Here is a 25,798-nt window from a genome sequence, read left to right as displayed (position 1 = left end):
CTGACCTCAGCTCTCGCCTTTTTCCTTTTACATTTTTTTTTCCCCATGATGACAGTGAGTCCAAGGACTGGTCGTAAAATCAGTTTATCGTAACTTTGAAGAGTCAGTAAACCAATGGTTGTAAAATTGACAACTACCTGTACTTTCAAAGCTGGATTTTTAAAAGTTTATTTTCCTTTTAAACATTTTCCCCAAGATCTAAGTATCTTTAACATTTCTCTGTCTTCCAATGCATAATGGATGCCATCCAGCAAAAGACAGGTAGTCCTCGACTTACAACCATTCATTTAGTGACCATTCAAAGTTACAGCAGCACTGAAAAAGTGACTGATGACCATTTTTCACACTTATGACTCATCCCCATGGTCGCATGATCAAAATTCAGATGCTTGGCAACTGGTTCATATTTATGACGGATGCAGGGTCATGTGATCCCTTTTGCAACCTTCTGACAAGCAAAGTCAATGGGGAAACACGATTCACTTAACAACCGTGTTACTAACTTAACAAATGCAATGATTCACTTAACAACTGTGGCAAGAAAAGCTGCAAAATGGGGCAAGCTCACTTAACAACATAAATTTTGGGCTCAATTGTGGTCGTAACTTGAGGATCACCTGTACAGATTAGTGAATTAATCCATTTCCTGCGTTTGTACTGGGTGCTAAAGCAGGCGTTAATCCTGCGGTCACGACCCCATGGACAACGTTCCTCCAGGCCTTCCTGTCCTCTGCCATCCTCTGGAGTCCATTTAAGCTCACGCCTACTGCTTCGGTGACTCCATCCAGCCACCTCATTCTCTCCCGTCCCCTTCTTCTTTTGCCCTCAATCGTTCCCAGCATGAGGCTCTTCTCCAGCGAGTCCTCCCTTCTCATTAGGTGGCCAAAGTATTTGAGTTTCCTCTTCAGGATCTGGCCTTCTAAAGAGCAATCAGGGTTGGTGTCCTCTAGGACTGACCGGTTGGATCGCCTTGCAGTCCAAGGGACTCGCAGGAGTCTTCTCCAGCACCAGAGTTCAAAGGCCTCCATTCTTTGGCGCTCAGCCTTTCTTATGGTCCAAACTTTCATTGCAACTGGGAAAAACATAGCCTTAACTATACACACTTTTGTTGGCAGGGGGATGTCTCAGCTTTTTAATATGTTGTCTAGATTTGCCATAGTTTTCCTCCCCAGGAGCAAGCATCTTTAAATTGTCGTCCCCTTCTTCTTTTGCCCTCCATCGTTCCCAGCATTAGGCTCTTCTCCAGTGAGACAACATAATCAACCACAAAAAGTAACTTCAGACCACACAAGCTTACCACATTGTGCAAATATAATTCTACCCTGTCACTCTTGTCTCATGAAAGCCTCAAGAGTGGCTTTGGGACCCTTTGTCCAACCTACTGTACCTTACAGGGCTATTATGAGGAAAAATACAACCAGTTTAGTGTAATGGTTAAGATACCAGGCTAGAACTGGGAGACTGTGAGTTCTAGTTCTGTCTTAGGCGTGAAAGCCAGCTGGGTGACTTTGGGCGAATTACTCTCTCTTAGCCTCATAGGGTTGTGGGGAAAATAGGAGGATGAAGGTGTATTAGGTATTTTTGAGGCCTTGAGTTATTTATAAAAATTACAAACAAACAAGCAAATAAGAGAAGAATTCGCTGTTTGCCACTTTGAGCTCCTGAATCAGAGGTGGGTTGCTACCGGTTTGCCCCGGATTGGGCGAACCGGTAGTGATAGCAGCGGGAGGCTCCACCCACCTGCCCGGACGCTTCTATGCAGAAGCGTTGCGCAAACACGCAAGAGCAAATCGATAGTAAAATGAATTGCAACCCACCACTGTCCTGAATGTGATATAAATCTAGCAAATAAATACCTTTATTCTAACAGAGATTTTAGTAAAGTGTTTCTGAAAAAAAATGACTCACCAGAAATTGTTGGAATAAGTTGATGCTCTGAAAAGTCATAGATCATCTCTGGGACAGAGATTCATAAGACCTTTGGAGAAAACTGGGTTCAGCTGCTCCTCCACTTGGGATAGTTCATGATGGCTTGGTTCACACAACCTGCTAAAAGTGGGATTTGACAGTTTATAGCTGCTTCCACACACAAACCCAAAACTGGATTATAGAATATAGTATAACAGAGTTGGAAGGTCATCTAGTCAAACCCCCTGCTTAAGCAGGAAACCCAACACCACTTCAGACAAATGGTTATCCAACATCTTCTTAAAAACTTCCAGTGTTGGAGCATTCACAACTTCTGGAGGCCAGTTGTTCCATTGATTAATTGTTCTAACTGTCAGGAAATTTCTCCTTAGTTCTAAGTTGCTTCTCTCCTTGATTAGTTTCCACCCATTGCTTCTTGTCTTGTCTTAGGGGTGCTTTGGAGAATAGCTTGACTCCCTCTTCTTTGTGGCAGCCCCTGAGATATTGGAAGATTGCTATCAGGTCTCCCCTAGTCCTTCTTTCTATTAAACTAGACATACCCAGTTCTTGCAACCGTTCTTCATATGTTTTAGCCTCCAGTCCCCTAATCATCATTGCTGCTCCTCTCTGCACTCTTTCTAGAGTCTCCACATCTTTTTTACACCATGGGGACCAAAACTGGATGCAAGGTATTTCAAGTGTGGCCTTACCAAGGCCTTATAAAGTGGTATTAACACTTCATGTGATCTTGATTCTATCCCTCTGTTGATGCAGCCTAGAACTGTGTTGGCTTTTTTGGCAGCTGCTGTCTCCTATTTAAATAGTTGTCCACTAGGACTCCAAGATCCCTCTCATAGTTACTACTATTAATTTACAGAACCATGATTATCAGTTATTATTAGCCTAACCCAGTGGTCGGCAAGCCGCGGCTCGCGAGCCAAATGCGGCTCTTTGCACATTTTAATGCGGCTCTTCTGTGTGCCGGGCGCCTGCTTCCCTCCCTCCTCTCGGGCTTTGGAGGGAAGCTTCTGCAAAAGACCGGGCATGACAAGTCTCCCAGGCTGTAATTTGCCGAGCTGTACGCGCGCACCTGTTTTCCACGGCGTGGAGCAGCAGCGAGATTCTGGGCGGCGAGCGATGATTCCGGGGGCCATCAGTGGGGGGGGCAGGGTCCCCCCTCGCGTTCCTCATCTTCCCGGATGGCCCCTGGAATCATCGCTCGCCGCTGCTCCACGCCGTGGAAAACAGGCGCGTGCGCACAGCTCGGCAAATTAAAGCCTGGGAGACTTGTTGTCACTCGCCTTTGCAGAAGCTTCCCTCCGAAGCGTTCCGAGGGAGGGCTGTAAACTTCCCTCCGAAGTCTTGGGAAGTTCTGAGGAGCCCCCCAAGGCAAAACGCCTTGTTGACCACAGTGTGTGTGTGTGTGTGAGTGAGACAGACAGACAGAGAGAGGAACAGAGAGAGGGAGTGAGGGAGGGGATCAGAGAGAGACTGACAGACACACACACACACACAGAGACAGAGAGTGAGAGGGAGGGAGAGGAAGATAGACAGAGAGAGAGACACACACACAGAGTGAGTGATTAAGTGAATGAGTGAGAGACAGACACACCCACATAAACAGAGTGACAGAGAGTGAGGAAGGGAGGGGAGAGAGATAGAGGGAGAGACAGAGACAGACACACACACACAGAGTGACAGAGATGGGGGAAGGAGGAGAGAGAGACAGAGATACAGAGAGAGAGACAGACAGATAGACACCCAGAGAAAATGACAGAGGGAGACAGAGAGGGAGGGAGGGAGGGAGAGAGAGACAAAGAGCCAGAGAGAGAGAGAGAGAAAGAAAAAGAAAAAAAGAAAGTGGGAGAGAGAGATGAAATTAAAAACAACAACATACAAACCTGACTTACTCAAACTATCCAAGGAAATGCAAGGCCAGTGTTCACATTAGTGGTTGTGACTTTGTCAGTCATTGTCAGGATGTAATTTTCTCTACATTGTAAGGCAAATTTTACGGAATTTAACATTATCGATAAATAATATCGTTCTAAAGTTTTTGTTTTATTAGTTGTGTTATTTGTATCCTCCCGACCTATGTGGTACTTGCATGCAGAATATTCTCAATAAAAACTTATTGAAACTAAAAACAGTGTACCATCCTATGTATTTTCGGTTTTAAAAATGCGGCTCTACAAATAAATTTCAATTGTGGTTTTGGCGAGATTTGGCTCAGTTGAAAAAAAAGGTTGCCCACCACTGGCCTAACCTATCTCACAGGGCTGTTGCACAGATAAAAAGTATACACCCACCAGTCACACCTAATTCAATCACTGGCCAATACCAGAATTCAATTGCTACGGATTTAATGACACTGCACTCATCTAATGAAATAAACACCATAACACACGAGGGATTATTATTGTACTCTTCCATTACATTAGAAATTTTTATCACAATTTTTTCCTTACAGCTGCTTCCAATGCAAGATAAAATGTTAACCTTTAGACTGTGCCGTGCTTAAGCTGCTTTTAATCAAAGAGCTTTTAGAAACACCTCATTCCCGACACGTGTGTGCACGTGAGAATGAAACTCCAGGCTTCAAACCGATCACAAACGTCTTTTCCTTTAAAAAAAAAAAGCCCACGTTGTGGGCGGGGCTAGAAGCCATCCGGTTTGGGGCGGTCCGTAAAGTCTGTATAGCTCACTTAATTTCCTCAATGTAATCCATTAATGCAAATTACCCGTCGCGGCAGAGCCAATGAGGAAGGAGTAGGCGGGGCCTCTAATGCAAAAGAGCATCCTTTCCAGTCCGGGTCGAACTGTTTCACGCAAAGTCCGGCGCGAAATTGCCCAGGCGGGGAGCTTTCATGCGCTTTGCAAATATATATATATATATATATAATATTTTTGTTTCGTTTCTCTTCGCGCTTTGCAATTAAACGCAATGCTGTTTGTCAAAAGAGAAGCTTCTCCGGCACTGGCGACGAGGTTTGGGCAGAGCGTTGGCTGCTGAAGGAGGGAGTTTGGTGCGGGAAGCGCGAGCAGCAACTCACCTGAGCGCAGGTGTGCAAAAGGTAAACCATCCGTGAGCCTAATCCGTAAAGAATTAAGAGGGGGGCAAATTAGGGGGATTTGCTTTAGGGGAGAAAGGGGGTTTGAAAGCTAGAAGTTCCCCTCCCTATCATTGCTTCCCCCCCCCTCCTCAATTTTCTAAATAGTGTGAAGTGGTAAAAGAAGTGGATTACTTACTCTGCTTTTGGTCAGCGACCAGTTCATCACCGTGGGAAAAAACCGAAGGGATCCAAAAACTGGATAACGGTTTATGACTTACCGAAAGGTAAAAATAGCAACAGAGAGAGAGAGAGAGAGGATAAACACTTAAACTTAGAGAATGCTGTCAAAAAAAAAACCCTTCCAAACTCAAACGCCTGTCAAATATTACAGATTGTTTCAGCAGCATCTTTACAAATAAACGTCTTGTTTAGGATCTGATGCAAACAGGGAATTTATTTTTGGACGGGACCCTTCAAATAAATCTTCAGGAGGGAATCTTATTAAAATGATGCAGGAAAATTTATTTTTATTCACTAGCAAAAGGCCAACTTCTGACCGCAAAGCAAGTCTACAGGGGATAGATAGATAGATAGATAGATAGATGGATGGATGGATGGATGGATGGATGGATGGATGGATGGATGGATGGATGGATGGATGGATGGATGGATGGATAGATGATAGATAGATAGATAGATAGATAGATAGATAGATAGATGATAGATAGATAGATAGATAGATAGATAGATAGATAGATGATAGATGATAGATAGATAGATAGATAGATAGCTATGGTAATCAGTGTCTGGGAAATTTATTGGTCCAAAAAAGGAATATGAGGGGCAGGGGAACAAAAAATTGGGAATGCTAGAAGTTTGATATTTATTTATAACATTTATATGCCGCCCATCTCACTATTCGAAATGACTCTGGGTGGCTTATAATGCAATAAAAAGCAGAAATATATATATGCAAAAATAAAGGCCAGCATTTTGCTAAACACAATCAAAAAGTTGTGTCTACAATTTGGTTTTAGAGCAGAGTCCCCTAATAATGTAACAGTTGTGATAGTTACACATTTAATAAATAAGCAAATGAACAGTGATAGCAGCCCCATTAGTTGTAGTGTGGAATAATAGTTTAATACAAATTAACTGTACTTGTTCATTAAAGAAAGTTTATGATATATGACGTTATTTTGAGCAATAGACAGCACCGTCTTGTTTTTAAAGTCTCATGCCAAATTCAATTAGATTTCCTGGGTGCAAATTACACTGTATATTTAAGAGTCTTAGTAACATATCTATTGATGATCAACAATATAATTCATAATTTTTACAAAAATCTAACCATATTCCCTCAATTATAAGCACTGTGACCTTCGTACCCTTGAAATATAACATATTGTTTCCGTTGCAATTATAATATTATTACCACCATTATTGGTATCTTCTTGAAGGGAGTTCTTTATTCGGGATCTAATTTTCAATAACTATATAACCAGCCTCCATATCTTAGAAGGGGAAGTGAGGGCTTAATTATTAAATTTTATAAGTATAATTCTTACCCTAGTTTCTCATGTTTGGGTCAAATTGTTCCTAGTTAAACAAGCATGGCTTAAATTCTTCGTTCTGGGCAAGACACATGGAACCCATCAGGCAATGACATATTTAGATCAAGAAGATCTTTTACTGGATCCAACCCAAAACCTATACCAGTTACTTACCCAATGTTTTTCTTTATTACACAAAACCGCTTATTAGGAACTCGTAGCGAACTTCGTAAGTCCCCTTTTTTTCAACACGGTTGTAATTTTCGGATGGTCACCGAAGGAATGGTTATAATTCAAGGACTACCAGCATGATGAAAATAATATCATGGGATGATCTTTATGTCACTTTAACAAATTATCTTCGATGCGTTCATCAATTTTCATCTTCACAGGAATACTTTTGCAGAAGTTTGAATTTATGTTTAGTACACGTGGCAATTTTAAAGTCAGTGTAAATATCTGTGCTGTGATGCCTGATTTGTTCATAGGTCGTTACTCAAAGAAAAAAAAATACTTTCCCCCAATTTTGGGTAATTTATCCAGCTTTGGGAAGCACTGATCTATATAGCAGGGGTCTAGGAAGAAATCGTTTTCGGCTGAATAATTTCCCCCCAGAGGTGAGGCAGGCCCCCACTCTCGTAGCCTTCCGAAAGAGAGTTAAAACATGGCTCTGCGGCTTCGCATGGGGCACCCAAAGGATCACACGGTGTTGGTTGGTGCCATAAGAGTCCTCCCTTTACTTTGTCACATAATTTAAACAGGGTTTAATTATTCTTGCCTCTTTAAAAACTTTTATAGTTTTTTTAAAAAAACAATTCTAAAATTTGAATTATTAACATTTTAATTTTCATACGCATCAGCCAGAATCCCTCTTTAAGGCAGGTAGGTGATTCAGATATTTGAAATATAAAAGGAAGGAAGGAAGGAAGGAAGGAAGGAAGGAAGGAAGGAAGGAAGGAAGGAAGGTAGGTAGGTCTTGCATTCTGGCCTAGCATGGTAATTTTGTGAAGCCATAATTCCTTAACTAGGAATTGGGAGGAGAAATATTCTTGGCTTCCAAGTTGATGTAATTTCTGACCACAACAACTTGTAGCCATGATTTTTCTCTAATTTTCTTTTAGAGGTGTTCCGAGTTCGTACCTCTTGTGTTGGTGAGTTCCATAGTTTTAGGTATGCACTGCATGGAGAAGTCCTGAGTCTCCCACCATTTAGCTCTCTAAAATATTCTATCTCTACAAATCCTTTTTCAGTAACTGAAATGATACGGTCCTGCCCAGTTTATGCTACTATGTTGTGAATTTTGTTTGATTTTCCTTTCTGGGAAAGGATAAAGATTCTGTAGTTCATGTCCTTTGCAAAGAGTTGGGAAATATTTTAAAATTGATTTGGAGTCTGTGTCTCTGTGTGTTATACACTAGTAACGAAGCTTCAAATTAAAATGGATAATTAATGTAAATAATAATTGGGTTTAATTTGGCACCATAAGATTTTAAAATTGAGAACTCCTCAAATATTTCTAGGCCTTGTGTTTCTGGAATACTGTGGTACAGAGTAGTGCATTTTATTTCATGATTGCAGCCATGTTAAGATTGGAGAAACTTTTTGCAACGTCCTAGACAACATGAGATTTTAATTCTGAATTTTAAAACTAGGGTACATGTTTATTATACACATTTTAAGGTTTTTTTTTTATCCCACCTTTATTATTTTTATAAATAAGGAAACACACCTAATATTCTTTCCTCCTAGTTTTCCCATAAAAGCAACTCTTGGATTGGGTTGAGAGAGAGAGAGAGAGTGATTGGTCCAAGCTTGTATCTAGAATATAAAGGATTTATATTTACAACAAATGTTAGATTGTATGAAGTCACAAATTATATCACCCTGAAAATAATGATATCAACAATCAAAATAGTTGTGCTTTGATAGGGAAAATGCAATGAATATTTTCAGGTTATTTAGGAATGATGAAAAACAAGATCAAATAAATGAATTAATGTACAGGTAGTCCTCAACTTACGACCACAACCAGGATCATATATTCCATCGCTAAGCAAGGCGGTTTAGTGAGTGTTGCCTGATTTTATGACCTTTTTTGCCATAGATGTTAAGCGAATCAGTGCAGTTGTTGAGCAAATACATGGTCACAAAGTCACTCCACCTTCCCCAATTGACTTTCTATGTCAGAAGCCGGCTGGGAAGGTTGTAAATAGCAACCATATGATCCTGGGACAGCACTACTGTCATACGTACATGCCAGTTGCCAAGCAAATTTTGATCAAATGGCTGTGGGGATGCTGTGATAGTTGTAAGTACAAGGCCTGGATATAAGTCACTTTTTTCAGTGCCGTTATAACTTTGCACATTCGCGAGATGAATGGTTGTAAGTTGAGTGTCAAGGTTCTGACTGACAAACCCAAACAAGCAAGCACGATCAAGGTGATCCAGTCTCTGAATGCAAAACTTTATTGAGTACATCATTTCGGCACTGATGAAAGTGAAACCAGCTCTAGCTAATTCCCACGCAATTCACATAACCGAAGTATAGAGTTCCCCCTCCCCCTATTAGTGCAGGTCACATTGTCCAATTAAATGTCATGGCGTTGTTATGAGAAAATGTCTTTGGGGTTTGACAAACCCCTGCTTGAGTGTCCTTGGTTCCCATGGCTCGTTGTCTTGATGTCTAGTGTCTACATTCCATTTCCCCCTTCTTCCCTCCTCCCTAGTTTGTTGGCAAGCTGAGACGCAGTAATGGTTGCAACAGCACAAGAGTGCTTCTAATTTGACATCGAGGACAGTAGGTATCTTAATTTTTTTTTAAATAATAATAATAATAATCAATATTTATTTCTTAGCCACACCCTCTCCCGAAGGACTCGGGGCGGCGTACAATGAAACATATGAAATAAATATGGACAAAACAAACATATAACAGAGACATATACCGAGACATACACAAGGAGGAGGTCGGCTGATAAATAAAACAATTAAAATACAGTATTTAAAAACCCCTAGATAATTAAATATAATTAAAATACCCAGTAAAACCCCGTCAGGAGCGATATGGTTAGATCAAAGTTGAGCCAGGCCAGCTACTTGGAATAGGTGGGTCTTAAGCTTAATACGAAAGGAGCGGAGGTCAGAGGTATTCCTAATATCCGGAGGGAGGTCATTCCACAGGGCTGGGCCCGCCACAGAGAAGGCTCTACTCCTAGGCGCCGCCCCCCGACACTGTCTTGTGGACGGCACCTGGAGGAGGCCCTCTCTGTGCGAGCGGATTGGTCGCAGGGATGTATGGGGCAGAATACGATCCCGCAAGTAACTAGGTCCTGAGCCATGGAGCGCTTTAAAGATTATTATCAAAACCTTGAAAGATGGGGAAAATAGATGAAAAGAAATTCAGTGTGCAAATACTGCTAGAATGGTAATGGGAACTATATGGTCCATGGCAAGGAACGTATATTGAATGAAGGCAGAATCTCTATAGAAAAGGAAGCGGCTTCTTTTTTTTTTTTTAATGGACATAAGAATTGGGCCCAATGGGAGAAATCAAAATTAAATTAAATGCAGTGGCACTGGAATACTTAAGAAGTACGCATAATAAAACAACCAGCAGAGAGACCAAGAATTAATGGGCGCTGAATTTATTTTATTTATGTATCAGATTTAGAAATTGCCCATCTCACTGTGAGAGTGTAGGGTGTACAATTAAATGAATGTGGATTGGATATAGTGAGTACGAGTATAAATTATGCTTGAGTTGTTATAGAAAGAATGAAGGAGGATTGAAAGAATGAAGGAAAAGCAAAAGGACCAGAGGAAGGGACAACCTCTGAATAGCATGGTTAAGATCCTTAAAAAGAGAGAAGTGAGTATTTTAAACAAAAAGTATAAAGCCTGTAAGTAGAAGCAGCAAAGAATTGCAACAGAAGGAAGAAGTACATGTGAATGGCATCGGGGTGAACAGGATTTAGCCCTGTGACTTTTTAATTATTTTGTCTTTAATTTCTTTGACTTATTCTTTCTTACTCCTTTGGGGCGCCAGGCATACAATTGTTTACTCCAGAAGGGAATTGTGTGATGGGTATGTATATAAATATATGTCTGAGGCTTCACGGCAGACCTTTGGCGTTTGTGTCTTCCAGAAAACAGAGTTTTCAAACACGGATCTCTTTATTTTGAACTCAGTGTTCAGGGTATATAATGTGAGAGAAGTAACAATCCAGCGATGAGGAAATAACCTTCGCTCATTCTCTGAGGCAGCGTTCTCTGTTCTGATTTTCGTATCTTTCAGAGTTAAACCTGACACCGAAAATAAAAGCTAATATGCAGATTCAACAACTTGGGACTGGTAGCAAGCCAGCTCTAAAGTACATTTTCATGGAGGGGGAATGTGCTCTCCGAACCAAGCAAATAAATTCAGTTGTATCTTGATAGGTTCTCTTTTGGTGCCCTGTTTTAAAAGTTTTTATTGAGTACAACAGGTTTTTTCCCCCCGGGTGCCTGTGTGGAAGGGGTGCAAGTGCCTGCAAAGCAGGCATGTGCACATTAAACAAGTGGGCGCATGGACGGCAAACCAGTGGTAACAAAATGTGAAACCCACCGCTGGAAATAATGGATCATCTTGGATTCATCTAAGCCAGTGGTTCTCAAAACTGTGGTCCATGCACCCCTGGGGGGGCCTCGATGTCACAGGGGGACCGCAAAATCTTGAAAAAATGTTGAGTTATGTTTGGGAGGGGAGGTCTGTGGCCAGAATTCATGGCTACAAAACATATTTAAAGGGGATTCGTGGTGAAGAAAGGTTGAGAACCACTGGTCTAGGGCCTAGGCTATTAGTACAATTATTCAATAGAATTTTCTGTACCTTTATTTTGACGTCTTTGAACTCTTGTAATGTTTTTGGATGAGCCACTAAAACTGTCAGTAGGGTGTTCCTTGAACCCACTGAAATCAACAAGCAACATTTATGTTTTGATGAGAGAGCATTTCTGTTTTCCAAAAGTGACAAATTCATTTTCGTCAGCAGCACGATACAAACTAACACCTTCTCCTAAAATTATTGTGAAATGTCCAAAGTACCAGAAAAATTGTAGCCTTAAGTAAAGAGATATGAATATATATATTTAAAGTGATGCATTTTACATCTGCATCATTTCTAAATTATTATTTTTTTAAATCCAGGCAAGATGGATAAGCAAGTTTAATATATTAAATGCACACATGTATAAATAGAAGTTCCAAAAATAAAGAGTTGCAAGTGTTGAATAGACGGAAAGAAAGGACATAAATTCAACAATAAATAAATAAAAATTAAAAGATTCACGCCAGGCCCTGGAGTAATATTAAAACTGTGGACAAGAAACTTCTAGGATAATTTTTTACAATGTGGGTCATTGCCTTCAATTGTCTCTCCCTCAAAATCATACTATATCTCAAAGTTTGAAGAGAATTAGATATAAGTAGCATTCAACTTATCACCAGTTGCTTAGTGATCATACAGTTACAATGGGACCCCGAAAAGGTACTTATAACCCAGTTATGGAGTTCTGATGGCCGGCTACTCCCTCCCACAATCACATGACTGAACTTGGGGGACATGGTAATCGGCCCGCAATTATGGCTATTTATTATTATTATATGTTAACGTTATTTACCACCTATCTTGCCATGGAGCTACTCTAGGTGGTTTAAAATAATCAAAAGAAAAATAAACAGTATAGAAGAGAAGTAAAATAATAGGACAATAAGCAAACAAGGGGGGATATGGTGGCTCAGGGGCTAAGACACTGAGCTTGTCGATCAGAAAGGCCGGCGGTTCGAACCCCTAGTGCCATGTAATGGAGTGAGCTGCCGTTACTTGCCCCAGCTTTTGCCAACCTAGCCGTTTGAAAGCCTGTAAAAATGCAAGTAGAAAAATAGGAGCCACCTTTGGTGGGAAGGTTAAAATAGCGTTCCGTGCACCTTCGGTGTTCAGTCATGCCGGCCACATGACCACGGAGACGTCTTTGGACAGCGCTGGCTCTTCAGCTTAGAAACGGAGATGAGCACCGCCCTCTAGAGACAGGAACAATGACAAACGAACACAATGAGAATAATACTGTACATTAATATGATAATCAAAAAGATGAGTGCGTGGAGAGCAGAGACCTGGAAGCGATGAGGCAGAGTCTGCCATCAATCCAGCAGCCACCCCGGCCATGGAATTTCCTCATCTGGTCCCCAGGCCATTTGCAATGTCCCATGGTCTTGTGACCACCATTTATGATATTTTTACCAAAAATCATCCTTTACCTCCCATTGTTGTAAAAATAATGCCACATAGCAAACAATGGGTTTCCTTAATGACATGGCAGTCACTTTATGATTATGGTGTTTGCTTAATGACTTTCATAAAAAGTCATAAAATTAAGTTGGTCACCCAATAGCCTTTTACAACCATCACAACGTCTGACCACAATGGGCAGGCTCCATTATGGTCATAAGTCGAGGGCGCCTTCTATCCTAGATTTTAGACTCTAGCTAGCTCACACATGATGTGCCTGGGATTTTTTTCCCATTTAGATCTGTTGCTTGAACCGGGCTCAATTCCTGCTTTTCCCCCCACGGACAGAGTTATGACTCCGAATTCTCCCCTGGCCTCGCTGTCTGAAATTAATTTCCGGAAAAACCTCAATCTCAGGAGAGTGACTTTTTCATTGATGGAAAGTTTCCCAGGGCTGCTAACTTTAGTCCTGGGTGTTTCAGCCCTTGTAAGAATTAATTTAAAAATTAACGATTTTATTTTGGGCTTTTTTTGAACCTGAAGTGGGCGTGATTGAATTAGAAAGCGAAGCCATGGCTTCCAGATTTTTGCATCCCCCATGTGTTCTTCAAATGTCTTAATCAAATATCTTCTGCTACTTTAAGGCATTTAGTTCTCCAAGGAAGAAATATTCTATAATTAGGGATGACCCATTCATAAGACCAGGAGTAAGCAAGGTTTTAGGGCTGAAGCACCCTTGAAATGCTATACCCATAATGGTGAACCTGTGGCATGCATGCGCAAAGTGGCACATAAAGCCATGTGACCTGGCATGCACAGGCTTGCCTGTTTGTGTTCTGGCGTGCATGCGCAGGCAACAATTGTCCTTTGCGCGCACGGCAGTGGTGAAAACCAGTGTGCGCATGTGTGCAGGCCAGCTTGTTGGGTGTGCATGGGCACTACAATCCAGAAGTTCAGCTTTTCCGGAGTGCAACCCTGATGAGCGTGCGTGTGCAATGTTTCTGCACGACCTTTTCGGCACCGAGTTTGCCATTATTGTGTTACACATATGTGCCAATTGTCCTCCAAAAATGAGCTTTGCTTGAAGTGACATTGTATTTCCCTTTGGTGATCTTATCTATTAACTAAACTTCTCCAGAGTTTCATGCAATCCAATCCAACACTGTTTTATCCCCACAGCAACAACCCTGTAAGGTAGGCTGGACTGGAAGTCAGCCACATTGGCTTTGGGGCCGTGAGGGAGGGACTGGTCCAAATTCAGCCAATGAGCTTCTGTGACTAAGGAAGGCTTTGGAACCTGGGACATCCTGCTCCTCGTCCATAATCTTCCCACTACCCCTGATTGGCTGTTGGGCTGAGAGGGAAGAAAGGATTGGCCAAATTCAGCCAAGGACTTTATGTGGCTCAAGTGGGGACTCAAACCTGGGTCAGTTTTGCATTTTTGAACTAATACTCTCTCCCCTGAAACTAAGACCTCCCCAGATAATAAGGCCAATCGGGCTTTTGAGTGCATGCGCTAAAATAAGCCCTTCCGCGAAAATAAGCCCTCCCCGAAAATATTGCAACATAGCAGCAGCCATGAGGTGACCACGCTCACCGCCTCCTACACCTCAAAAATAATAAGACCTCCCCGAAAATAAGGCCGCGTGCGAAACGAACCAGTACCAATCGGTACAGAAACCCACCCCTGGCAAGGTGCCACATATACTGTACCTGTGTATTTTGTTTTTCTTACCTAAATGTAGGCATTTTCACCATTGAATTTCATTTTGTTAGATAGCGTCCGAAGTGTGTAAATACCTCTGAATTTTTGGCAAGTTTTAAAGTCTAGATATATTAAACATGGAGTTTCATTTCCAGTCTTTAAATTGCTAGGTACTTTTTGTTCATAAATAGGTAAACGGTGAGGTTTTAAATTTGAATTACATGAGAAATTTCATTGTGGAATAATCCAGATTTAAAAACAGCAAACCAGATATTTTCCTGGAATGCCTGGGACTACAAAAGAGATAAAAACATTTATATCAGTTGATTTTCAATGACTTAAAGAGATTGAACCTTGAATATGATTGACTTGCAACATTTGTTTGGCAATGTTTTATTATTGTAACATGTATTAATTTAAAATAGGCAGCCCGAGACACAGATATTAAAATACTTGTGCAATTTTAGGATCCTTAAGAGATGCAGCATGTGAACAGAAAGTAACAATGCGTAGTAAAAGTAAGATGAAAATTAATTGTAGTTATATATTTGAATTGTGGAACAAAAAATTGGAATATCCAAGTTTGGATAATCAATGGATTTAGATGTTTTACAAACAAAGTAGATGCATGGTTTAAAAATGAAATTAATTCATCAGAAAATATTTTTTCAACTTTGTAGAACCCGTTAAATAATGTTTTAGATAAACATTAGATTTTTGTGTGCTGTCTTTGTATGAAATTTGAAACCTCTTTGCCTTGTACGTTTTATGATGAGCTTTGGCATTACCAAGCCAAGGGGCAGGGCAGTGAGGATAATTTTACATAAATGGAAAGAAGCTAACCTGATTCGAAATAACGGATTTAGGGTTAGGGTCTGTGAAACTTTTTTTAAAGTCTGTTTTGAAAATGAGGCGGTAAAGCAATATATTTATTCATCATCTAGATTTAATAAAGGTTTGAATACATTTTATATTACTACCAATGAATGTTATATAGTTCTTTTCTCTTTCCATTAACAGGGTTTTTTTGTGGTTCTTTTTTTAATCTTAATTTTTTTAGTTTGCATTTCGTGTAATCTTGATTTGGGCAATTCCATGCAGTGGCCCAGAGTTACCCAGATGGCTTCATGCTTAAATTAGGATTAAAACTCCATCCAGTGTCTTAACCACTAGTGAAATTAGTTCTTTTAGTTTATTTTAGTCACCATAATATATATAGCTTTTTTTCCTTCATTGTATAATTGGTCTCTTTTTTTTTCCTGTTGACGCTATAGTTCATTTTGTTTTTGTATTGCGCTATGAAAAAGAAATACTGTACAAGTAATTTCTGAAATGCTTTAGCAAATACCATACATTTAAGAGTGACATCCTGGGATGTAACACCATCATCATCTCCAAAAAAAATCCATGTTGCTGAGCCTCCAGTTATGAAAAGGAAGCAGGAAGCAAAGAGAACCAGTGGCTTTCAACATTATTGCTATTATCGTTCGTTGCAGTCAGCCAGATGTTCAGAGTGCATTTGGCATTTTTGTCCGCCTGTCGAGTCCTTCCCAAAGACCTGAGATAAGCAGATATTTGTGGCAGGATGTAAGCTAGTAAAGCGAGTAAAGCTGCCTTTTGCAATTGACAGATGGTGTATCGATTGTCATTATCGATGGTGCTCCAATTCTTTTGGAATTGCACTCAACTGTACTTCGCTTTCTTTACTGTAGATTTACAATTTACAACTACACCTTTCCTTCCTGTAGTTCTGCAGCTGCTGGCCTGAGTTGTTCAGCCAACAATCCGGAGTCCTGCAGCCCATTTCTCACCAGATGTCCAGGAACTCCAACATCTAGCGCAGTCCTTGTTAATCTGGGCGACGACCAAGCTGGTATGGATTTCTGTAATTTACATCTCACCATATATTTTTTATGGGAGAGACACTCTTTGTCTGACTCGCCTGATGAGACCTGTCCAGTATGGTTGAACCAGTGGTGGGATTCAATTTTTTTTACTACCGGTTCTGTGGACTTCGCTTGGTGGGCATGGCCTGGTGGGCATGGCAGGGGAAGGATACTGTAAAATCTTTATTCCCACCCCACTCCAGAGGAAGGTTGCTGCAAAATCCCCATTTCCTCCCAATCAGCTGGGACTCGGGAGGCAGAGAATAGGTGGGGGCAGAGCCAGTCCGAGGTGGTATTTACCGGTTCTCCGAACTACTCAAAATTTCCACTACCGGTTCTCCAGAACCTGTCAGAACTGGCTGAATACAACCTCTGAGTTGAACCTCTGGCCTAGCTCCCATTTTCCTCAGAGCGCACAAGCCCCATAACCACGTCAAGGTAGTGCCTCACTGAGAGTTGTTATTATTATGATGTGTGGAAAATTAGATTTGCAATCTTAAGACTGGTGGAAACTTAGTCATTCAATCTCTAACCATGGACATAACAATTATTAAGGTAGCGTCTCTAATAATATAGGCAGGACCCAGCTGGGTAGAATTTCTTAAAAAAAACAACTTCGCAACTACGTATACTCTGCAAAAAATAAAATACACAAGGATTTTAGGAAGGAAAAGGAAAAATCAGGGAAGGGGAAGACATAAAGGATTAAGGAAAGAACAAAAGAAGGAGAAAAAAGGTAATTGGCAATTTTCTTTGATATAGTTACAAATACAAAATACATTAACTTTTGATCTAAATTCATATTATACAGTATTTCTATAATCATAGAAGAGTTAATCGTCAGATCTCACCATTAATATAGCATTTGTTTCGGTAACAAAAAGTCCAAAAATGATTTCCACTTAGAAACACAATTTGACAAAGTCTTTCCTTGAATCAGAGTAGTTAATTTGGCCATCTCAGCCAACTCTACTAAACTTCACCATCCATTCTTCCATTGTGAGAATCTGTAAGTCTCATCTCGGTGCATACAAAAGTCTTGTTGCAATTATATATAAAAGCAAAGTTCTGGGTTTTTTTTAGTCCAACTACTTCCAAGCAGAATGGTGGTGTTTTTTTTTTAAATTAAGCTGTTCAGACCTAATAAATTGAGTATTTCCAGATATCAAGGGAGTCCTTTAGGCATTGCCCTGAGGACTCCAATTGTAATTGGTATAACAACTGGCTGGTAGGTCATACATTCAGCCTGATGTTCAGAATGGATTGGGCATTTTAGTCTCCTTATGATTATTCTTTAGATTTAATATATAGCTAGCCCTTTTTCAGAGTTAGATAAGCAAACAACTGGGAATAAACTGAATGGTTTGCAAACTTATCTAATTGTTAGGTTATCAATTAAACAAACAGTTTATTACAGACTATTAAAACCAGATCATAAAAGTTAAAACAATCAAATATAATTTGAAAATACAGTAAACTGTCATTAATTAAGTAAATCACATACTGTACTTCAGACGTTGGGTCTTATAGTTGGGCATGGAATTCAGTAGCCTTGTAAAAGTGATTTCAAGATACCGTATTTTTTGGACTATAAGACTCACCGGAGTATAAGATGCACCATGATTTGAAGGGATAATTTTTTTTTAAAAGGTTTTTGCTCTCTGCAGACCTCCCAAATCCTCTGCACGCCTCATTTTTTGCAAAGAAAAAAAAAGGGGGGGGGATGCAGAGCTTTGGGAGGCTTGTAGAGTGCTCCTGGGGGTGGGGGGTGGTCAAAAATGAGAAAAAACCGCCCTGTTTTTCACAAAAAATGCCCTGCCCTGCATTTTGCAAAAAAAAAAAAGGCATGCAGAGGCTTTGGGAAGCTTGTAGAGTGCTCCTGGAGGCTGGGGGGGGGGGGGGGCAAAAACTGGCTGTTTTTTGCTCTTTTTTGCCCTCCCCAGCCCTCTGGAAGCCTCTTAAAGGCTATGCATGGCCATTTTGGTGAAGGGAGCAGGGTTTCAGGAGGCAAAAAATGCTGTATTCAGTGTACAAGACGCACCCAGATTTTCACCCTCTTTTTTGAGGGAAAAAGGCGTGTCTTATACTCTGAAAAATACGGTAGTTATCTTTGAAGAAAAATTCTCGGTACCGTTTGTCTAAACAGCCAAAGTGTCCATTTATTAAGTGTTAAATTACAGATAGTCCTCGACTTACAACCATTCATTTAGCCACTGTTTGAAGTTACAAGAGCATTGAGAAAAGATAACTGGTCCTTGCACTTAACAACCGTTGACGCATACACACAGTCAACATTTGGTCCTTTTGTCAACTGGTGTGTATTTGTGGTGGTTGTAGCATCCTAGGGTCAGATATCATGTGGCCATGGGGATGCTGCAATGGTCATAAATGTGAAAAAGGGTCATGAGTCACTTTTTTTCAGTGCCATTGTAACTTTGAACAGTCACTAAATGAGCTGTTGTAAGTCCAGGACTATCTGTTCTTCATTCCTTATTAACCTTTCACAGCACATCTTGAACTAGACACTGGTCTCTTACAAAATAGCACTTGGCCCCTTGGTTGATTCTAATTTGGGCTATACCAGTGATATATGGTATATCACTTTTCCGCACCGAGTGCCCAAACTGGAATATGCGTGTGTCGGAGCCCAGAAACTCAAAGACCAGCTGACCGGTGTGCATGTGTGCACCGCCCTGCTGCTCTTTGAACTTCCGGTGTGCTCATGCATGCTGGCCAGCTGGAATGCCGGGAACCCGAAGACCAGGTCGCTGGAGCGTGCATGCACACCGACCAGCTGTCTTCAGCTTTCCGGCATGTGCAAAGATTAGCTGGCCAGCACACATGTGCGTGCCGGAAAGCAGAAGAACAGCTGGAGACAGCGCGGGTGCCCACAGAGAGAGCTCTGCGTGTCACCTCTTGCACATGTGCCAGTGGTGAGTTGCAGGTGGTACGCCCTGGTACACATGTAATAGTGCCTGCCAGAAGCAGCAGCCACCGTACTGGAATGGTGCTTTGGAGGGCCCGCCCGTCCTCGTTCCTTACCTGTATTTGAAGGAAACGGGCCATCTGCGCATGCCCGATGCTCCGCCAAGCAGCTGGAGCATTGCAGGCGATGGGTGCGCATGCATGCGCAGTGCGCGTGCCCGTGGTGTACACCGGGCTCCCGTTGCAGCGTACCGGTTACAACAGGAGCCAAAACCCACCACTGACCTGTGCCATAGGTTTGCCATCATAGGGCTATACAATTTCAGGCCTTACGTTGTTGTTTTTTTAAAAGCCAAAACATTGTATTATTATTGTATTATATTGTATTGTTACTATTTAAAAAAAAAACACACCTGTGGCCTGATGCATTGTTTTGCTCTTTAATAATTGGAGGGTTGTGTTTCTAAAATTGCTAGTGAGATGGTCTAAGATTTTATTTTATGATTTATTTTATTTTATTTTACTTCATTTCATTTCACTGAAGAGGTGAGATTTTTTTCCCCCCAAATATTTTAAGCAAATGAGGCTTGCTGGATCAGATCATTGTCGCAGACCGGGCATCTTTGGATATTGAGATGGGCAGCATATAAATGTAATCAATCAATCAATAAAACTTTTTCTGGCTCTAATATTTCCTGGAAGCAAAGTATTTCTCTTTTGCATTTAAAAAAAAAATTTTTTTTTGAAAGACAGACTGCTCCCTTCCAGGGAAGATCTGAGACGAGATTTTGAGAGGTCTTTTGTTCTTTTGTGAAGGCAGAATGCAATCTTTCCCGCCTGTCTAAATTTGTTCCCCCCCACACACACCCGTCTGCTTTGCACAAAAGGCCTGTGACAGGAACTGCAAATGGGGAACTGTGGCACCCGCTTAAAATAAACTGTGACTTTCACTCTTTGTCACTCCAGAAATTAGCCAGAATTGAGGCACACAATTGTGTTTTGCTTAGTGCATGTTGCTCATTGACGGGGATGGGTGTTACCCTTTCACAACCTTTACAGCTTGAAGATGTGTGGACTTCACCTCCCAGAATTCCCCAGCCAGCTGGCTGGGGAATTCTGGGAGTTGAAGTCCACACATCTTCAAGTTACCAAGGTTGAGAAATACTTGTGTATGTGAAGGAGTGAATAAACATATAAATATTGGGGCAAATAAACATACAAATATTGGGGCATTTCCTCCACTTCAAAGGTACAGAAGATGTTATAATATTAAATATTAAAATAATATTGAAATAATGTTTTAACTTTTAAAACTTAATTTTTAAAATATTAAAATAATAACCCCTTTTTTTGAACTATTACCATCTGGCAGATGGTACAATAAAAACAAGGACAAATAGACTGAAGAACAACTTATCTCCCAGAGCAGTAACTATATTGAATTCTATTGTCCAGTGCAATATTAATGCAGTATCAGGGGTTTTCAATTTAATTGAATAGAATGAGTAGGATGTGCGTTTTCATTTTATTTTTAGAGTTTGCTTATGTATTATGTACACTGAATATGGCAATTGTGGTTACAGGTCATCCTCAACTTATAACCACCATTGAGCCCAAAGTTGATGTTGCTAAGTGAGAAATTTGTTAAGTGAGTTTGCTCCATTTTACGATTTTTCTCGCCACATTTGTTAAGTGAATCACTGCAGTGTTTAAATGGGTAACACGGTTGTTAGGCTGGCTTCCCCATTGACTTTCCTTTTCAGAAGGTCGCAAAAGAGGATGACATGACTCCGGGACCGTGCAACTGTCGTAAGTGTGAAAATGCTCATAATGGTCACTTTTTTCAGTGCTGTTGTAACTTTCAATTGTCACTAGATGAACTGTGGTCCTCCCAAGCTCCATTTTCGCTGGCAGATGATTGCAGGAGGCCGTTGCAGCGGAAAACAGAACTTGGCAGCACTTGGGCCACAGGAGCCCTGACACGAGTGATGTCAAGCTGGCCATGCCCACCCTGGCCTTCCCGAGATCAATTTGGCCACGCCTACCCTGGCGTCCCTGAGATCAAGCTGGCCACGCCCACCCTGGCCTCCCTAGATCAAGCTGGCAACACCTACCCTGGTCTCCCAGAGATCAAGCTGGCCACGCCCACCCTGGTCTCTTCGAGATCAAGCTGGCCACGCCCACCCTGGCCTCCCTTGATGCTGCCCTCAATGAAATCGAGTTTGACACCCCTGCTGTAGAGTACAATACAATACAATAGCAGAGTTAGAAGGGACCTTGGAGGTCTTCTAGTCCAACCCCCTGCCTAGGCAGGAAACCCTATACCGTTCCAGAGAAATGGCTATCCAACATCTTCTTAAAGACTTCCAGTGTTGGGGCATTCACAACTTCTGGAGGCAAGCTGTTCCACTGATTAATTGTTCTGTCAGGAAATTTCTCCTCAGTTCTAAGTTGCTTCTCTCCTTGATGAGTTTCCACCCATTGCTTCTTGTCCTGTCCTCAGGTGCCTTGGAAAATAGTTTGACTCCCTCTTCTTTGTGGCAGCCCCTGAGATATTGGAAGACTGCTATCACGTCTCCCCTAGTCCTTCTTTTCATTAAACTAGACATACCCAGTTCCTGCAACCGTTCTTCATATGTTTCAGCCTCCAATCCCCTAGTCCTCTTTGTTGCTCTTCTCTGCTCTCTTTCTAGAGTCTCCACATCTTTTCTACATCGTGGTGACCAAAACTGAATGCCGTATTCCAAGTGTGGCCTTACCAAGGCATTATAAAGTGGTATTAACACTTTGCGTGATCTTGGTTCTGTCCCTCTGTTTATGCAGCCTAGAACTGTGTTGGCTTTTTTGGCAGCTGCTGCACACGGCTGGCTCATATTTAAATGGTTGTCCACTAGGACTCCAAGATCCCTCTCACAGTTACTACTGTTGAGCAAGGTACCACCTATACTATACCTGTGCATTTAGTTTTTCTTGCCTAAATGTAGAACATTTATGTATCTATGTTGCAATTAATGCCATGATTAACACTTGACTAACAATCAAGTAAACAATACCCCTATCAAGGAACTACTAAAGCAGACAAACATGATGCTGCTGCTATCTATTCAGTCATGTCTGACTCCTAGTGATTCTATGGGTCATGTGCCCCCATATATTTTGATCTTGCACTATTTCTTTTGAGTTTTCCTGTGCTCTGGCTTATGTCAGCTTTGATGTGACCGGCCACCGTGTTATTTGGCAGCCTGGTTTCTTTTTGCCGCTAACTCTTCCAAACATAATTGCTTTCTCCAGCAAATTCTCCCACATGACATGGCTAAAATAAGGGAGACGCGGTTTCATGATTTTGCCTTCTAGTGACATGTCCACTGTTGTGTGTTCCAGTATTTAATTATTAGTCTCTTTTCCTGTTCAAGGAATATGCAGGAGCCTTCTCCAGCATCACAGCTCAAAATAGTCAATTGTCCTTCTGTATTACCTTTTTTAAGGTCCTGCTGTCATAACCATAAGTAGCTACAGGGAATACAATAGAGCAGACTAACCTACGCAGGCAAGCAAGCTAAGAGTAAACAATACTCTCAAAGACCCACCAAGACCGTTCCCACTAACAGTGATAGAGCAAGCCACTCGTATATAAAAATGAGAGCAAACCCTATTCCCTCCTAGCACTGATGGGGTTACCTAGTTTGGTAATAAAACATCTGCAAGAAAACCACCAAACTCAGAAAACACCAAGGACCTCACTGAGGAAATCTTCCTGGGCTAAGCATGGAGAAAGGACTTTCTCTTTGGTGGCTCCCAAATCTTCTTCCTGTGTGTGAAAAGAACTTCTAAAGTCAGAAATTCTAAAGCAGGTGTCAGCGTTCCAAATACCATGCATGAAATCAATCAGAGACCAAGGCAGAAACATCCTTAAAGTTCCAATTTAATCATACAGGCATGTTGGCACTGCTGTGGAATTCCAACTCTGATTCTCTTCCTGGAATTCCACCCAGTTGAAAGTTCATGATCTTATCCCCGCACCCATAATCCATCACATGCTCCAATCATCATCTTCCATGCTGGCATCTACGCCCCTCTGCTTCCGGTCAGGTGTCGAGGTGCAGAGACAAAAGATGACCTTGAGCTTCTAGAAAGAATGACAACAATACATTCCACAATCCTACTCCTTTCTGTTCCCCCCTCCCAACTACTACACTAATGAAACAGCATAGGAAATTATAAGAAAGTGTGGCAGGCCAAAGATCCTGAAAAGAACATAACTACAGGCCTGACAGCAGGGGTGTCAAACTCAATTTAATTGAGGGCCACATTAGGGTTGTGTTTGATCTTGGAGGGCCAAAGTGGGCGTGGACAGCTTGATGTTACTTGTGTCAGGGAACCTGTGGTGACCCGAGCGCTCTGCCAGCGAAAACGGGCTCCCGAGCTCCGTTTTCAGCTGCGATGGCCTCCTGCAACTTTCTGCCAGCAAAAACGGAGCTTGGGCATGCCACCCGTAACCCTCGCAAGCTCCGTTTTCAGATGCAATAGCCTTCCGCAATCCTCTGCCAGCAAAGAGAGAGCTCAGGACGACTGCATGCAGCCCTCCTAAGTTCCAGTTTTGCTGGCAGAGGCGCTGTGGGACGGTCCTTTGCTGTTTTCAGGGCGGCCCCGCACGCCAGATCTAAGCATACCGCAGGCCGGATCCTGCAGGCTTTGAGTTTGACACCCCTGGTCTAGAGTCAGAACTTGGACTGAGCAACTTCTGAAATGTCAGGGTTACTATGGATGCCCTAATTAAATCATGAGCGTCGAGCCAAGCTTCAAAAGAAACCCAATTATTTATTAGGAGCTTCATGTCGGTACATTCCCAAGTGAAGCCAGCTCTGACCCCACGTAATTTACGGCCCAATCATGACCCTGTTTCCCCCCTCCCCCCAGGGTGTGTCATCCATCACATTAGTCAACGGGGCAATTTCCCAGGTTGTAGAGATCACTCCCTCCCGGGAGTGTAAGTAACCCTGGGATGCAGCCTTGACAGAGATAAGTCTGGAATGAACATCTGTCTTTGGCTGCCGTGCCATTTCATCGGTTTCCCATCCCCCCTTTCTTATGGCAACTCGAGAGCAGGCCAGGGATCCTTTGGGGGTTGACATAAAGTTAAGAACTTGGACCAAGCATCAATCTCAAAGCAAACACAGCCACAGAATCTCAAACTGTCCACACATCCTTGGGAAAAGGTATCCAAGCTTAGCTCCACTGGCTGCCTCCTGGGTTCTAAGGAGATAATAAGAGAGAAATACAGAAGCTTTGTGTGAAAGGAGTTTTTTTCCCCTTTGCTCAGGGAGAATCTCTCTTCCTGGCTACCTATTCTTGTGGTCACAACAGAGCTGAGGCTGGCAGTTTCCTGCTGTCTGTTCTATTTTGAACTTGGCATGGTCTGACGCTCTTATTTTTGGCTTTTGTTTCCACATTATTCTTCCCAGGATTAAATGTTTAGAAACGCAAACAAAACCAGGGAGAATGGCGGAATACAAACCTCTGGGCAGTACTCCAAGGGACACATTTGGGGTTTCCAAATAGAGGGGGCCCAGCAGTTTGTGTATGTCGGTGTATTTGCGATGCCTGCTAGGTTCTTTATTCGCTTGCAAGTGCAAGGCAGTTTGTTTGGGGTTGACTCTGCATTTTAAATACAGAGAAAAATGTCCTTGTTTAAAAAGATCAAGTACTTGATTAACTGCTCAAAACTCAGAACTCGTTATTAGCTAGTTTACACTGATCTCAGCTATGTTTGTTTCAGCACAAATCATAGACGGTAAAGGAAAGGAAATGGCATTCCGGCCTAACATTTTTGGAGGAATGTATGTAATGCGAATTCAAATCTTATAAAAAAACCTACTGGTTTTGTTGAATAACAGAATAAAAGTGTTGAAAGGGATCTTGGAGATTTTCTAGTGCAATTTTTTTTTTTTTTGGCATCAGGCAGTTTCAAATGCTGCTTCTGAAAGAAATTAATTTCATGGTCCTAAATGAAAATTACCAATTTTTAACAGCTGTCATATATAAGCAATTAGAAGGTTGATTCTGCTTATACCAAAATTGGAACCAACTTTCCGTTCCTAAGCAAAGTGGTCATTAAGTGAGTCGACCCCGATTTTACAGACTGCAAACTCATTGCTGTTGTCCCCATGCAAATATCTACAGAAATGCTGTAGATGTTTCTGCCAGTGGCTTCATCCAAATCATTTCATGATATTTAAATTTTTCATTTATTCCACTGAACCCTTCTTGTTGATCTGCTACGAATGACTTTCGAAACAAGTTTTCGTTTATTTCAAAATCTCTCTTCGTTTTCTTAACCTCTTATAAGGTAACAGTCCTTGCCCTTTTTAAAACTACTTTACATTCTTCTGCAACCGTGTTTTTTCTTTGTACCCATTGCACGATATTTTTCTCGCACCTTTTTTTTTTTGGCAGAAATTTTTCTCTTCCGTGTCTCTCATTTTTACCCCTTTTCTTTCGTGATC

The 25,798-nt window shown here is 41.5% G+C and overlaps 1 protein-coding gene across 2 annotated transcripts in view; it reads left to right on the top strand.

Moving 5' to 3' along the window:
• Positions 1–4,756: 4,756 nt before the first annotated feature.
• MEF2B (myocyte enhancer factor 2B) overlaps positions 4,757–25,798 on the top strand; it is a 64,419-nt gene continuing 43,377 nt past the window's right edge. The window contains exons 1-2 of one of the 2 annotated variants that reach the window (XM_081937409.1): positions 4,757–4,982; positions 16,233–16,357. The gene's annotated coding sequence lies outside the window, so the exon portion shown is untranslated. The remainder of the gene's footprint in view (positions 4,983–16,232; positions 16,358–25,798) is intronic. The other variant, XM_081937410.1, reaches the window with a different exon arrangement.

This window comes from Natrix helvetica, assembly GCF_964273705.1.
Source record: "Natrix helvetica genome assembly, chromosome: 1".
In the NCBI taxonomy this organism is placed as follows: domain Eukaryota; kingdom Metazoa; phylum Chordata; class Lepidosauria; order Squamata; family Natricidae; genus Natrix; species Natrix helvetica.
The sequence above is the reverse complement of the archived record's forward strand: the minus strand, read 5'-3'. Positions and strand labels throughout refer to the sequence as shown.